Source organism: Labeo rohita, chromosome 13 (assembly GCF_022985175.1).
Source record: "Labeo rohita strain BAU-BD-2019 chromosome 13, IGBB_LRoh.1.0, whole genome shotgun sequence".
Taxonomy (NCBI): domain Eukaryota; kingdom Metazoa; phylum Chordata; class Actinopteri; order Cypriniformes; family Cyprinidae; genus Labeo; species Labeo rohita.
The window spans coordinates 15,566,432-15,583,401 of record NC_066881.1 but is presented as its reverse complement, the minus strand read 5'-3'; the positions used below and the strand labels follow the sequence as shown (position 1 = coordinate 15,583,401).

Below are 16,970 nucleotides of genomic sequence, written 5' to 3'. Positions count from 1 at the left end.
AAAACAGTTGAACTAGGAAAACATTAGAAAACCTTCAATTAGTAAAACATTAGAAGTCCATATAGTGGACTTCTATGGTGCCCCCAAGTTTGAACTTCCAAAATGCAGTTTAAAATGACTGTTTATATCATTTTGACCTCAAATGCCTTTCTTGTCTAGCTCTGCGTAAACTGCGACAGTTAGGGTAGGTTGAAAAAGTCCCATCTCATTTTCTTCTCCAACTTCAAAATCATCTTACATAAGTACTGACCCAGTGTTTACAAAGTAAACGTGCAAAGAAGATCAAATGCCCTTTACAAAAAAAGGTAAAACATCAATGTAGGATGATTTTAAAGTTGGGAAAAAAATGAGATGGGAGTTTTGCTTTGCATAAAAACATAAAAAAATAAAAGTTTTTTTAGTATTGCACTTTCATGTGGTTGATAACAATGTGGTCTTTGTGGTGTTTTTATTGTAAGAGAAATAATAGACATTTGTTTAAAGTGTACTGATGATGTTGTCATTTTCACCAGAGAACTTCTGCAGATGCCAAGAGCTGATGTTGTCACGTAGTCAGTGAATTGAAAAGGGACCAGGACCGAGCCCTGTGGAACTCCAGTGTTATTCACCACAACATCTCAAGCACACAAGTCTTGAGCGTCATGAGCTGCTGCCTTTCAGTAAGGTAATCTGTGATCTAGTCTGTGGGAAGATTCACTTACATCAACCTGAGTTTAATCCCAAGTTGAAGAGGCAGAGTGATGAAAAGGGTTCTATATAAGTCAATGAACAAAATACTGACAGTGGTGTCAGGTTGTCGATCAGGTCGTTGTCGAAATCTATATGAAATAAACCAAGTTCAGGGCATTTTAAGAGATTTTTCCTCATACGTTCCCCTCTGACAGGCAATTGACCATAATCCTCGTGGAGCTTCCTAACCATTAAAAAGGCACTGGAAAAAAAATTAAGTGGAGCTAGAAATGACAGAATGGTGATCCTAATTCCCACTCATCTTAAACTAAGAGAGGAACTCCTTCCTCCTTTTAAAAAGCCATTATATAACACTGATTTTTACAGACGAATAATTATTTAATATGATGCTGTCCCAGCACAATCTTTGACTTATATGAACTAAAAGTGCTGTCTTCTGAGAGGAGAAGCGAGCAGAGGGAATTGAGGACAGGTCTGCATGATTGCCATTTTAATAGGGTCACCCCCAGGGCCACTGTCCTTTCAAATGCACTCACTGCTCATCCTTATTCAGCCTGACTACAACAGGCACCTTAATAATCTGCTCATAATGGTGCTCATTTATACTGGATCTCACCAGCATGTGCATATTCACTTTGTCATTGATCAGTGCTCATGTAGCTGCAATTTTGCAATAAACTGTAATGCAGATTACTTATCATCATCTTCTAGAGATACTTTATAATGGTCATTCAAAAGGTTGGGATCAGTAAGAGTTTTAATGTTGTTATTTGATCAAAAATACAGAAAAAACAGTAATACACTCTTAAATATAAAGGTTCCAAAAGGGTGTTTTTGCAATAGTGCCATAGAAGAACCATTTTTGGTTCCAAAAAGAATCTTCCAATGAACAGTTCCTAAAAGAACCATTTTGAAGAACACTGTAAAAATCTAAAGAACCTTTTTTGACTATAAGGAACCATTTCTGAATTTGAAAGATTCCATGGATGTTCAAGGTTCTTAGAACCATTGATGCCCATGAAGAACCTTCGTATTACTATGTAATATTACTATTTAAAATAACTGTTAACTGCTGATGAAAATTTTTGGTATCACAGGAATAAATTATATTTATATTATATATTATATAAGTATATTAAAATAATATGATGCAAAGGTAAATTTTTAGCAGCCATTACTCTAGTCTTCAGTGTCACATGATCCTTCAGAAACCATACTAATATGCTGATTTATTATCAGTGTTGGAAACTGTTGTGTTGCTTAATATTTGGAATCTGTGATACCTTTTTCAGGATTCTTTGATAAATAAAGAATAAAAGAACAGCATTTGTTCAAAATAGAAATATTTTCTAACAATGTAAGTCTTTACTATCACATTTGTCAATTTAACACATTTTTACTGAATAAAAATATTAATTTCATAGGGTTAGAGTAGTGTAGTGTAGTATTGTGTTTGTAGTATGTATATTGCTTTTGTTTTTTTAACATTTGGTTTGCTTGTTTTGTTTAGATGCATTTTATGCTTTGTACAGACCCTGACCAGTGTTGGGGAAAGTTACTTTTAAAAGTAATGCATTGCAATTTTGCGTTACTCCTTGAAAAAGTAACTAATTATGTTGCTTAGTTACTTTTTATGGAAAGTGATGCGTTTCGTTACTTTTGTGTTACTTTTTATATCTGGGCAGGGCTTGCTACTTTGTTTTTAATATAAAACAATAAAACAATTAACAATGTAAAAAGTGAAATGAATTCATCTCAGGCTGAAAGAAAAGTACATTTATGCACAAATGTTAGTTTATCTAAAGTAATTTTTGCTTATTAGTATGGTTGAATTGCATCATCAAAGGTCAGAAGCAAAGATGCTGGTTAATAAAATGGGATTAAGCAAATAAAGGATATTTGTGTTATTTAACATTTAATTATTGCAAGGTTGTGTCATATTCTGAGTTCGCATTTCACTGTTTTTATTCATTTTGAGGAATACTGAATCTGTTTTTTTGTGAGTGAGATGAATTAATGCATGTTCGCATTTAGTCTAGAATACAGTTACATCATGTTTACTCCCAATTTCCCGACAGAAGACTTGTCAATCAATAAATGGGGAAAAAGTAGCTCAGATATTTTCTTAGAAATTCAAAAGTAATGCGTTACTTTACTAGTTACTTCAAAAAGTAATAATATTACGTAACTTGCGTTACCCCCAACACTGCCCTGACCACTGGGTAATATAAAGTAAACATGGTAATATTAACATACATATGTGGTCAGTAGTAGATATTACTTGAATCTTCATCTCATGTGAGTTCAGAGCATTTAAAAAAAAAATTTAATAAATAAGCATAAATTACTGAGTGCACCTAATAAATACAAACAAAAAATTCCACTGGATAGTTATACTTCTTTACTAAGGCAAAATGTAGTAACTACGTGAGCCGTGAAACTGATATATTGCTTCAAAGGTTTAGAAATTTAATTGAATTTAAATAAATTCATACTTCATTTTCTCTGAATCTGAGCATAGTTGACTCAGAACAGATTATAATCTAAAACTAAATTTTGACAAAATGTGTAGGTACTCCATTTTTGCCTTTGTAGTGCAGTATAATTATCATAAGACTGTGGATTGTCAGTGTCTGCGTTTCCTTCGCTTGATCTTGATGGAATATTGTAGCTGTGAGTTTTATGACAACCTTCTGTTTCATGTAAATCATCTGATCTTCTAACAACTGCGTTGTCTCGGCAAGCATTTTAATTTAAGCCTGGAATACACAGTATTTCCATGTAATATAAATGCTGTTCTTTTGAACTCGCTGTTCATCAAATAAATTGGAAAAACAGCTGTTTCACAATATTACTGATTTTATTTTATTTTTAATCAAATAAATGCAGCCTATAGAAGACCTTTTTCTTACCGACACCAAACTTTTGAATGGTATTGCGTATATACCTGGTTCAAAGGAGCTTTCACTGAGGTGAACTGATGGCTCCAGTTCACTTTCTTTGAGAAAGCCCTCTAAGTCATCAATGTAGTAGTGACAGCTCAGCAAAACACATGGTATGTGGTCAGTTTGGTGACGTGCAATCCACTTAGGTTCAAGAAACTGTGAAAATGAGAGATGTTGGTTAGACTGTTCCTACCAAAATGAGTGAAGGAACAGACTGAATCCATTTAGGGTTTCAGGAGGTCAGACTAGCATCTTCAAGTGTATTTTTTATTATTTTTTAGAACTTTGCACAGACTCACACTGATTTCATGAAGGTGGCAGACTGCCAGTGGGTGGACTTCGTTCTGGATGAGATGTCTGGTGTATAATTCAGCCAGTAACTGAAACTGTAAGAAGGAGACAAGGAATATTAATGTACATGGCTGGCACCTAACAGGTGGTAGAACTGATTATTGGAAGAGGGTAATGAAGGGGTATATTTCTTCTGACAGCTCTCTCTGAGGCTTTCGAGATGTCTATTAGTGGTTGTCTATGTTTCTGTGAAGCAAATGATGAAATCTTAAATGAAGTATGGAGTACATTCTTCAATTACAGGGGTGATCGGTTTGCAACGCAGGCCTGAAGCTTCCTGTGGACATCTGGTGGCGTTCATTGATGTGTTCATTATGAATTCAATTATTTCAGTGCTTTACATTGTTAATGTATAAAATTATTTAATACGGCTTATTGTTTTAATGACTTTTATGGGGTTACGCTATATAAATAAATGGGCTGAGCAGATTTCCAACACATCGTGCTGTGATGTCTGTGAATTATGTAAGCAGCCAAAAAAAGAGATGCAGTTTTCAATGTAGAGGAAGTAAATTGATGTTGGTCAGATGAAACTTATGAAATGTTAAAAAGGAAAAAAAGTACTGTTATTGTTACCTTGACTGCATCTGTTTGTTACTTTTTCAATAGAACGATCATGGAAACGAGTTTCATCTTCCCTCAGCAGAAATTGATTTGTGAGAGCAGGAACAATGGGTGGAATATTGCATTCTCACCCTTTCAGACCAGCAACGCAAGGTCCCAGAAAGTCTTACAAACTTTTTCTCAGGTAATTTGTTTACATTACATTTACATACATTATGTTTTATATGGAGTTTGTTTTTTCTCACATCCCCCTTTTTACTGCTTTCTTTTTTCCGTCTTTTCTTTTTTCCATCTTTTTTGGAATTAAAAGAGGCACTTCTGAATCGAGAGACATCACTTAGCAAACCAAATTTACCACAAAGAGTTGTTTTTCCTGCTGGATAAACAGACAAGAACAAGAAGGATTGATGACTTTTGGCAATAAAATATTTAAGTCATTATGGGTATTTGTATGTTCACAACTAGACAGAAAGCGATAACTGCATGTGTATCAGCTCCGACACAAGCCTCCCATGGTCACAGAATGCCTCGGAAAGAGCAGACAGATTTACACAGGCGGATACATCTCGAGGGTAATTGCAGTTTTCCGGTGACTAAACGGATCTTGACTACAATTACAACTCAAATTGCCAGCGCTTCTCCAAGGCACACTTTTGGATTTGATGCAAAAAATGAAACCTCAATCACAGGCTCCATAATGGGCTTGACATATGACTCTCTGGCTGGGAACCAAAGGCTTGTGTGGTAATTGTGACCCAGGGTAAAAGCTGTTTGTGTAACTGTTGTAAGTGGGGAAATTGCCTGGACAATGTTAAAGGGAGAATAAATGGCGAATGAGTGAATGGTCACAAATATGAATAGCGTAGTTGGTGTCTCTGCATCTAAACCAAGTGTTTGAATCAAATGAATATTGCTGTTCCTTTGTATCTGGTTAACACATATCAGTGAAGCATTAATAGTTTGGTTCACTGGCAGAATACAAATTTCCTGATCCAAGATGTTCATGTCTTTCTTTCTTTAGTCGAAAAGAAATTAAGGTTTTTGAGGAAAACATTCCAGGATTTTTCTCCAAATAGCTGACTTCAGTGGGGATCAACGGGTTGAAGGTCCAAATTGCAGTTTCAATGCAGCTTCAAAGAATAAGGGTCATTTTCCAAAAAACTTTACAATTTATATACTTTGCTCCTTAAAGTCGCGTCCGCGACTTCATGCATTATGTAGTCATAAAAACTCCATCTCGTTTTCTCCTCCAACTTTAAAATCGTCTGACGTCATTGTTTTACCTTTTTTTGTAAAAGGTGTTTGACATTCTGGGTCAGTACTTCTGCCTGCATCACGCATAAGGTTGGGGTAGTGAAGATGAGCATTTGTGGTTAAAAAGTACGCAACATTTTTATTGATTTTTATATTTTTTGAAAATGGCAGGTCATTTCACTAGATAAGACCCTATTTTTCAACTGGGATCGTGTAGAGCCCTTTGAAACTACTAGACATGCTTTTTGAAAAAAATTGAATTTAACCATTAAAAAGGAGTCGAAAAAAAAAAACAACAACAACAGAATTTAGAAAAATAAAACGGAATTTGGGAAAAAATAAAATGGATTTCATAGAGCCCTAAATTAGCTGGTCCCCACTGAAGTCCACTATATGGAGATTTTTATTCTGGAAGTCAGCTAATATAATATAATATAATATAATATAATATAATATAATATAATAATGCACCATAAGTTACCTACTTTTTATTACATAAATTGCAAAAAATGGCAGTGCTTACTATCCTTGTCCCCAATTTTTTTTTTCTTTACGTGTAAAAGAACAGATTAATAATCCCTATCAAAACACATTTTGCCCTCATTAACTTAATAGTACGGATGGCAGGATATTCACATATATAACATAGAAACAACAAGACGCATCCTTAATCCTGTGCTCCCACACATAAATTGGACCGCACATGAGATATGCATGCAATCATCTTCAAGGATATGTGGTAAGAGTGGATGGGGCTCTTGTGGCTTTGTGAGAGGAAAAATTTACCCTTCACATCTCAGGCATCACTTACAGCATCATGGTAGATTGCTGAATGCTGCATTTTTCCTTGAATGTAGCCAGAAAACATTCTACTTCTGAATGAACAGAGTCAGGCATTTATCGTGTTCATTTCTGATTCGACTGTATGTTTAATTTTGCTGAAGGTTTTATATAAATGAGTGCTTTTTGTTTGGGTAGACCATTTCAGAAAATTGAATGGATGCTTTGAGGCTCTCAGCCACAATGACTCACGCAATTAGCAGCTACGACGGATGACGGAAATGGAATCTGTTTAGCCTGCACATCTCTAGCCGTTCGTCTAACTTTAACTATTATTCAAGGTAAAATTTAAGACCAGAAAATACAGGCAACGAAGGCAGATAGTGAAGATTGAAAGGATGTTATCCTGTTTGATTCACAGACCTAGTTCAATGCAGCCTACAAAATAATTTTTGATATTTCCTGTGTGGATCCAACGGTCATGTTGGTAGATTCAGTCATTTTTAGATGAGGAGAAATACAACATTAAGAGCAAATAGTGAATAAAGTATCAGTTGTACAGTATCTAAAGGACTCAGGCTAAACATAATACTAAAAAAATGCTAAAAGAAGAGACCCTGGCACAAATCAGTTCTTGCTATTTGATCCCTGGTAATCGAAGATTACTTGAAATATATTATAGGATGAAGCATTAAAAAAAGCTGCAGTGTCATTTTTTATAATAAAATACAATTTTTTTTATTGTGTATGACAACTGCAGTACAGTATGAATTAATAATATTTAAATATAGTCGACGAGTACAGCTGTACATTGTCTAGATGTGCTATTGATGAAACCTTGAACCATGAAGCGGACCTGTCATTGTTCCATTTCAGGGTGTTTGTCACAAGAGGCCACTGTTTCACTGCTTTGGTAGGAGTGGGGTGAGTTCATGCTACTGCTAGTGGCTAATTCTATGTTATTCTAATGCTTATTGTATAAAAAGTGATGTTGTTCTATAATATATGAATATTGTAGCTTTTTTTTTTTTTTGCTCATGCAGTGTAAATCAGAACTGAGCATACTGTTTTGATAGGGTGTGTGTTGCTACGTTGTGCAGCCAGATGATTGGTGTTTTGAAGAATTTCTCAGCCTGTTTTTCTCTCTTACACACTGTTTTTCACTCACTGTATTCTGGTTTAAGTGGCTGTGAATTGTCCAAGATGGTCCTTCGGGGTGGAGTCCTTGACAACGAAGGACATTTCTGTTAAGCCTAACTCCTACAGTGCTATACAACATTTTATTTTTCCACACGGAATCAACACCTCTGAAGACTTGCAGGTACATAATAACTCCCAAAATGACAACCGATGTGTCTAACACAATCAGCACTCTATTTACATCTCATAATTCCACCTTTAAAAGTACAATACATGGTCAAAAGTTTATTGCAATTAACAATTTTGGCTGAGCTGCTCCCAAGTAGACTAACAAGTGTGTAAAATCAAGCATAGAGCCACAGATATCACCTTAGACAAACAGTTTTTTTTTATCAAAACGGATAAAAGCAGAAAGAGCTTAGTGATTTTCAAAGTAAAAAGGCATAGAAAAGCTTGACTAGCCTGAACAAAGCGCCAACGTAAATCCCAGTGAACCCCTTTGGGATGAATTGAAACGCTGACTGTGAGCCAGAACCCATCACCTAATGTCTGACCTCAGTGATGCTTATGTGTCTGAATGGGAGCAAATCCCTACATCCATTTTGCAACACCTTCCCATGAGAGTAAAAGCTTTGATAGCAACAAAGGGAAATCCATCCCCCCTGTTATTGCTCATGTTTTTGGAATTAAAGGAGAAGTTCATTTTCAGAACAAAAACTTACAGATAATTTACTCACCTCCTTGTCATCCAAGATGTTTGTGTCTTTCTTTATTCAGTTGTAAAGAAATTATGTTTCTTGAGGAAAACATTCCAGAATTTTTTTTCCATATAGACTATATAGGTGCCCACGAGTTTAAACTTCCAAAATGCAGTTTAAGTGAACTGGAAGTGAATCTCTCTTTTAAAGGGGTCATCGGATGCCCAATTTCCACAAGTTGATATGATTCTTTAGGGTCTTAATGAAAAGTCTATAATATACTTTGGTTAAAATTTCTCAATGGTAGTGTAAATAACATCTTTTTTACTTTGCCAAAATCAGCTCTGCCAAAATCATCCTGTTCTGGTCGAGGTTGCTTTAAATGTTAATGAGCTCTGCTCGCCTCGCCCCTCTCTTCTCTTTGTGGAGTGACAAGCCTGTTTACTTTAGCAGCATTTAACCACGTTTAGCCGCTAAACTTGCTAACTAGCACGTTATTAGGAAAGGCGATTGCAAAGATTCATAAAAAAATCCTTATACTCACTTCCGCTGTAAGTGAAGCTGGATCATGAATGATTTGCGCGAACATAGATGGATATATGTAGATCGGGAAGCGCATTCCCTTCAGCAGCTCAGATTTGGGGAGTACATGATGACCACTATGTTCATTATTACATCCAGCAACACAACACCTCAATTTGAGATATTCTTGTCTAACTTACATTCCTGCTCCAGCATCGAAACAATGGAGGTCAGACTGTTACAGCTGACAGGTCTGAGGTAAAGTACTCATGTCAATCAACTATCTTGGGAGCGGCCTCTGTCGGTGTGACGCCACAACACTTCAGGTGTAGTGTTTGTCCACATACTTTTGGCAATGTAGTATTTCTAAAGTAAAGCAAAAAAATGTCTTCATGTTTGTTTAAGAACTATATTTTTATGCAGAATGAATACATATTAGGAAACTTTACTTTCTGCTGTGGTTTCTACAAAATATATAGAAATATAGCTTGCAATTTGTCAATTTGTGACATATTGATTTACTACTTCTTGTAGGACTTCAGCAATCAAATGCGACTAGTTGTTTGTCTTTTCGTCAGTAGAGACTGTGGCAAATGAATGGTCATTCAACCATTCGCACAACTGCAGAATAATATGAGAACACTCATATGAGCACCAGGTTGGCCGGTGGACATTTGGCTGTAGTGCACTGCGTTCTTCCAACAGCAGTAATGTACCAGCTGTGACACCGCGGTGGCTGCACATTTGCTAGCGGAAGCTGGACGGGAGCGCGACCATATAGAAAGGTATGTTTTAGACCCCGGGCAGAACTGGCTTTCTGTACAACTCAGTAGTCTGAACCTGCTGTTTTTGAACCACAGGGAACTTAGTGAGAAATGGAATAAGTCACAAATATGAGCTCTTGTTCTTAACCTTTAGAGAGTTTTGCTAGTTCATACTTTAAAAAATGCTTACACAATGTAAGGAATACTGCAACCAATGATACTTTTCTATCTTTCTGTTATGATGTGTTTTACACAGAGGCCCCACAAAACCAGAGGGTATTTGTACACTTAAATCACACTTGAATTGTTTATCAAACCAGATCTGCAAGCCATCTGCAAACATGATGCTTGACCTTTTCTCAGCATTAACTTTCCTTTTCATTTGCAGTTATGATTATCCAAGTTTATTTCTTAAGGTTACAATCAGAAAGTGTGCAAATAGTTGGATTAAATGTTTTGATTTACAATTTTTTTTGTCAATCCCAATCGTTTGAATGCTAATCGTTAATGGTTGAGTGTAAGTGTGATTCTTAGGATTCATTTCAGAGTCTTTCTTTTTTTTCTCAAAAGGAACAATTGTAGAACAAATGTCCTTCAGTTAGATGAATGGAAAGGCAGAGTGAAGAAAGCATTAAGTCGAAGCTTGTCTGGAATGTGTATAAACCAATGATTCATGGCACACATTTAGAGATTACTCTAATTACGCAAATAAACCTTTTTGCTTTAAAGGATTGCTCTTGAATGCTAATTTACAAGTTGACCACTAATCTTTTGATGTAGACTATTGCAAGCCCGATTGTTTTACAGGCATATGAGTGAAACATGTATTTTTAAAATATAAAATACAGGCCTGTATACAGTTGCAATCTAAATTATTCAACCCCCTTGACCTGCAAGACATTTTGCTGCAGAGAACAACATTTTGTGAAAACAATTCAACAAGGGCATCAGTACACTATCGGAGAAAGTTTATTAATGCAAATTCTGAGTAACTCTGAGAAGTTGATGAGTAATGAAAAAAATCAAATTTCCTCTAAACATGCATTTTCAAAATTATTCAACCTCCAAAAGTAAAATTTTGTGCAGAATCTTTTATTCTTTAAAATCACCAATAAACGCTGCTTGGAAGTGCTTAGAAGCTTCTGTTACATTTCTACTGCATTCTTAGCTCTTTCCGTGCCTGAAAAAGCTTTCAGATCACTGACAATCTAAAGTTTGGTCACACTGCTACTGCTTTCTTCAAATTCAACCAGATATTTTCAATGAAAATTAAATCTGAAGACTGAACAGGCCACTTAGGAACATTCTATGGCTGATCCCTGATCCAAGCATAAGTAGGTTTGGATGTATACTGGGATGTTTGCCCTGGAGGAAAGTCCATTGATCATTAGCTTTAGTCTTTGCACCAAAGGCATCACAGTCCTTGCCAAAATGGCCTGATACTTCAAAGAATCCATGATATCCTTCATACTGTCATGTTTTCCACTACCTGCTACTGTAAAACAACTCCATAACAGGACTGATCCATCTCCAAGTTTGATGATGGAGATGGTGTTCTTCTGCTTATAAGCTTTGCCTTTTTTTGCACTAGACACACCGCTGATTCATAGGTCCAAAAAGTTCCAGTTTGGTCACATTACCCCATAAAACATTCTTCCAGAACTACACAGGTCTATCTAAATGAATTTTAGCATATTCAAGTCAGCCTTTTTGCTCAAGAGTGGTGTTTGGCAAGATGCTTCAGCATGAAGGCCATACTTGTCTATTGTTCTTCTTATACACTGCATTGAAATGTTTTTCCTCCCCGTGTCATTTTGCAAGTCTTTGGCTGTACATTGCAGGTTTTTCTCAGCTGCTCTGATCAAACGTTTTATCATATTGTGCTTTTTTGTTCAATATCCTCAAATGTTTTCTGATACAACACACTTTAAACTAAGGAATAAGGAGAATAAGTTCTCTCTAGGAACTTTTTATGTCTTGGAAATCTTCATGTAGCCTTAGACTTTCTAATATAATAAAACTATTTTTTTCTCTATATAACTTTTGTGAGAGCCCGCTGTTAACTTTACCAAATTTGCTACTCCACTTCAGCACATGCATAGGCTAAATATATGTATGTGCAACACCCCAAGGTAAATCTGAGTTCAAACAGGAATGTTGAAAAGGGGTTGACTAATTATGACATAGCTGTGTTATTAAAAAATCCTATAACTCACAACATTACATTTTATGTTGACATTATCACTTTTAATATACCAGTAAACTGTTGTAGATGCATTTTTTTTTTTAGGTTGAATCTTCAGAAAAGCTTGTATTTGTAAAGTACTGCAGTCTATGACGGGCTGAATAATTTTGATTGCAACTGTATATATTTAACCAGATTTTTAAACACATTGAGCATTAGATTTAGTAAAATAGCATATTTTGAGAGCCTCTATTATGGAGAATACTTTTTTTTTCAGAAGAACTAGCAATGCACAATTCATCTTAATTAAGCATGGTTGAATGTTTAAGTTAACAGGACACAAACGTCTGTGATTAAGAGTCTATGCTGCATATTTTGCACAGCCACTTTTCTCATCTCGACTGTCAGCGGTAATTTTATTGATGAACCCATCTAAGAGAATGAAGGGGTGGAATCTATCTGATGTGTGACCCTTCAGTTAAAAGTATCAATTTACACAAAGCATTCACTCTGATGATCACACTACTCAAAAGTAACTTACTTGACTCTACGAAAAGCTAATGCTAATATTGTCAGTACAGTGACAAGCAAAAAACGATCTGAATCTCTATTGTTGTTTCCATTTGGAGCATGAGAGCATTATTGGAAATTCCTGCTGGGCATGATTTCTGTTTAGATGTTCCTCTCATTGCTTGAGAGCTCCAAGTGCAATTTTCTGTGTTCTCATGTTTCAGTCAGAATAACAGATTGAAAGGATGACACGGCCTGACAATATAATTGGGATGACATCGACTCTTTTACTTACAACACTTATATACAGCACTTAATAATGTCTGTTACAGAAAGGAAGCCATCGCAGTGTGATTATGACCGTAATGGGACTCAAAGACGGTTGACGTGGCTCACATTACAGTCTCACAGACAAGCCTTCCATTTACCTGAAAGACAACAGACACCCTGCTGAAATAATGGGGGATATTTTAGCCAGCAGAAGAGGAAAGTAAATGGGCAAAGTAAATATTCCAGGCTTCCATTTTGACAGGCACAAAACAGTATTTCCAGACAAATAGTGTTGTTTTTGTCATGTTGTTTGGCTGTTAATTTGAATTTGCATGCTCTTGTAATTTTTATCTAATTAGTCAATTCATGAATTGTATTAGTTTTCTATAGTTTTGTATTATGAATGGAAAAATGATGTACACAAATGCACAATGCATTTTTATAGTGGCTTTAAAGGAGAACTCCACTTCCAGAACAACAATTTACAAATAATTTACTCACCCTCTTGTCATCCACGATGTTCATGTCTTTCTTTATTCAGTTGTAAAGAAATTATGTTTTTTGAGGAAAACATTTCAGCATTTTCCCCCCTATAATGGACTGATATGGTGCCCCAATTTTGAACTTCCAAAATGCAGTTCAAATGCGGCTTCAAATGATCCCAAATGCAGTTGTAAACGATCCCAGCCGAGGAAGAAGGGTCCTTTCTAACGTAACGATCAGTTATTTTAATAAAAAATAATACAATTTATATACTTTTTAATGCCAAGCGCTTGTCTTGTCTTACTCTGCCTGGACTGTATGTCCATAGGGTATGTCGAAAAGCTCCCATCTCACCAGTTACCAGTGATACGGTACGGTACTTTTTCCAGTACATTACTCTCTGTGTAATAACAAAAACATTTATTTCTGTGAAAAAATGAGTCGAAAAATCTCAATTTCAACATTTTGAACAATAAAAAATTTAACAATTTTTTTTTTCCAGAAATTATTGTGTTTTAATTTTTCTGATAATCAAATACAGGCATTAAATATTTATGTATTTTTAATTAAATGAAAAGTAACCGTTTTTATTTGTTGCCAAACAAACAGCGTTTGTTTCTGTTATTATTATAATTTCTGCATTTAATGGTTTAATATAATTCCCCTAATATAATGGCAGGGGAAACACTGAGTCCATTATATGGGAAAAAATGCTGAAATGTTTTCCTCAAAAAACATAATTTCTTTACGACTGAAGAAAGAAAGACATGAACATCGTGGATGACAAGGGGGTGCGTAAATTATTTGTAAATTGTTGTTCTGGAAGTGGAGTTATTTAAGTTCTCCAAACACGGTAAAAGCAGGAAAAAACAAAGTATGAGTTCTGGGGTTATTTCAAATAGATAGCATCAGCATCACATTTATTAGTACCATGAAAAAGATTATCTTACAAGGAAATGGAAATGCATGTATTAGTACAAAGGGAAAAGCTGAGCCCTGTTAGGGAATTCTGAGCAGTTGTTAGTCATGGCTGAACACACAACTACTACAGGATCATGCTTCATTACGATAGGGTTGTGAGGTCAGTATATCATATTATTTGAGCATGCTCTATTCTGCTGTCTAGCAAAGAATTTAAGAAGACATAGCTAAAATTAAAATGGACAAGTGTTATGCATAGTTTAAAGAAAACTGATTTAAATGTCAAATTTGAAGGAATAGTTCCAAAAATGTACTTGCCCTCAGACAATCCAAAATGTAGATGAGTTTGTTTCTTCATCTAACTATATCTGAACAGTCTGAAATTTAGCATTACATCACTCGCTCACCAGTGGATGTTCTCCAGGGAATGGGTGCCGTCAGAATGATAGTCCAAACAGCTGATAAAAAAAATTCAATAATTCACAACTAATCCAGACGACTTCAGTCCATCAGGAAATGTCTTGTGAAGCGAGAAGATGTTTCTTCATAAAAAAACAAAAAACAAAACTAATCAAAAAACAACAACAACAAAAAACACAAATCCATCATGAAAGCATTTTAACTTTGAACTATAGCTTTCTCCCAGTGAAAAAGTCCATCCCCTGTTGTCCTTCCACATCAAAACCTACTGACATATTTGGACTGTTTTTGCTTGTAAATGGTGCTTGATCTGTGCATATTTGTCTGTATTATGGATATTACGGATAGAGAACTTTTTGGACGGCACCCATTCGCTGGTGAGCCAGTGATGCAATGTCAGATTTCTCCAAATCTGGAAGAAACAAACTTATTTACATTTTGGATAACCTCAGGGTTGGTACATTTTTAGCAGATTTTCATTTTTGGGTGAAATATTTATTGAATAGTTGCGCTAGTTATTTAAAGGCATTTTCTTCATAAAAAAAAAAACAAAAAAACAATTAAATTAAACAAAATAAAATGCTTAAACAATTTCTGTGATTTTCCCTGATATTTATAGGGTTCCGTGACTGTTTGAACTGTAGATCCATGTTACCTACAGCGTATACATATTTAGTGGCACTGGAAGAAACTTCTATTTTGTGCAGTTCAATAATTCTTTGCTATATATGTCAACAAGTTTGAACAAGTTTGATTGTGATATATATGATGGAATATAACTTTAGTATAAACATTTAAAATGCATTCATCTGTTGGAACCAGTGTTGGTTAGGATGATGGATTATAAAAGTAGCTGCATAATGACATCTTTCAGTGACTGCACATTGAACAGTTTATTCAGTACAGCGGACACAGTCACTTTTAGTTATAATGACATCTCCTGTTGATTGCTGTGGAACGGCCAAAGCAGAGTGCTGTCAGATTTACAAATGCAGCTATAATTTTTTTTTTTGATCAAGCAGTTGTACATCACCTTTCTGTAAGGCTCTATGTTGATGAATTTCAGTACGCTTAATTGAGACAAAAAAGCCCATATAGAAAGAGAGACAGTAGAAAGGATGTTTGTGGAATTCTGCAGAGAGAAAAACATGAGAAAATATGTCCTTGAGTCACTGAAGCATAAATTAATACCCTGTGTGTGTGTGTGTGTGTGTGTGTGTGTGTATACATACAGTTTACGTCAAAAGTTTACACACACCTTGAAGAATCTGCAAAATGTTAATTATTTTACCAAAATAAGTGGGATCATACAAATGCCTGTTATTTTTTAGTTAGTACTGACCTGAATTCACATTCCACAAGAGAAAATAATAGTTGCATTTATAAAAATGACCCTGTTCAAAAGTTTACATACACTTGATCCTTAATACTCTGTTGTTACCTCAATGATCCACAGCTGTGTTTTTTTGTTTAGTGATAGTTGTTCATGAGTCCCTTGTTTGTCCTGAACAGTTAAACTGCCCTCTGTTCTTCAGAAAAAAACTTCAGGTCCCACAAATGATGCTCCAGATGGAAAAAACAATGCATTAAGAGCCAGGAGTGTAAACTTTTGAACAGAATGAACATGTGTGCATTTTTCTTATTTTGCCTAAATATCTTTTTTTTTTTTATTTAGTTCTGCACTTCAGAAGCTACAGAAGATGCTTACAAGTTTCCCAGATTACAAAATAAGTTAAATTTACCCTGATCTTGACATCAGTGAGCATTTGAACCTTCTGTGATTGTTACATATGAGTCCCTCAGTTGTCCTCAGTTTGAAAAGATAGATCTCAAAATCATACATTAATTTTTGGAAAGGGTTCAAATACACAAAACTGCTTAAAAAACAAAGAATCTGTGGGACCTGTAGGATTTTTTTGAAGAATGGCGGGCAGTTTAAAGGACTCATGAACAACTACCACTAAACAAAAAAAAAAACAGCTGTTAATCATTCAGGCAACAACACAGTATTAAGAATCAAGCGTATGTAAAGTTTTGAACCAGATTATTTTTATAAATTCAGTTATTATTTTCTCTTGTGGACTGTATGTAAACGTCTATAAAAACCAACATGCATTTTGTATGATCCCTCTTATTTTGGTAAAACACTTAACATTTTGTAGATTCTGCAAGGTATATATAAAATTTGTCCTCAACTGTATATAATTGCTTATTAGCATGCATATTACTACCATATTGTCTATTTATTATTACTTATAATGCACATATTACTGCCTTATTCTGCATGACCATATTCTAGATCTGGGCTGTTAGAATATTTTTGTGTGGATGTGAGTTAAAAATACTCTTTTTCGTTTTCAATCCATCTGTGTTCAATTCAATCAGCCTTTTAAAATTAATTTGAAAAGAATTAATGTTCCTACGAAATGCTTGAGTTGCAGAATATCTGAAATTTCTTTGATGTTGATATTAT

General features: G+C 35.1%; 1 long non-coding RNA gene across 1 annotated transcript; it reads left to right on the top strand.

The window, feature by feature from the left end:
- The first annotated feature begins 527 nt into the window (after positions 1–527).
- Positions 528–4,943, top strand: LOC127175214 (uncharacterized). Its single transcript, XR_007828957.1, has 3 exons — positions 528–664; positions 4,596–4,734; positions 4,861–4,943. It is a non-coding gene; the product is annotated as an uncharacterized LOC127175214 (long non-coding RNA).
- Positions 4,944–16,970: the final 12,027 nt, after the last annotated feature.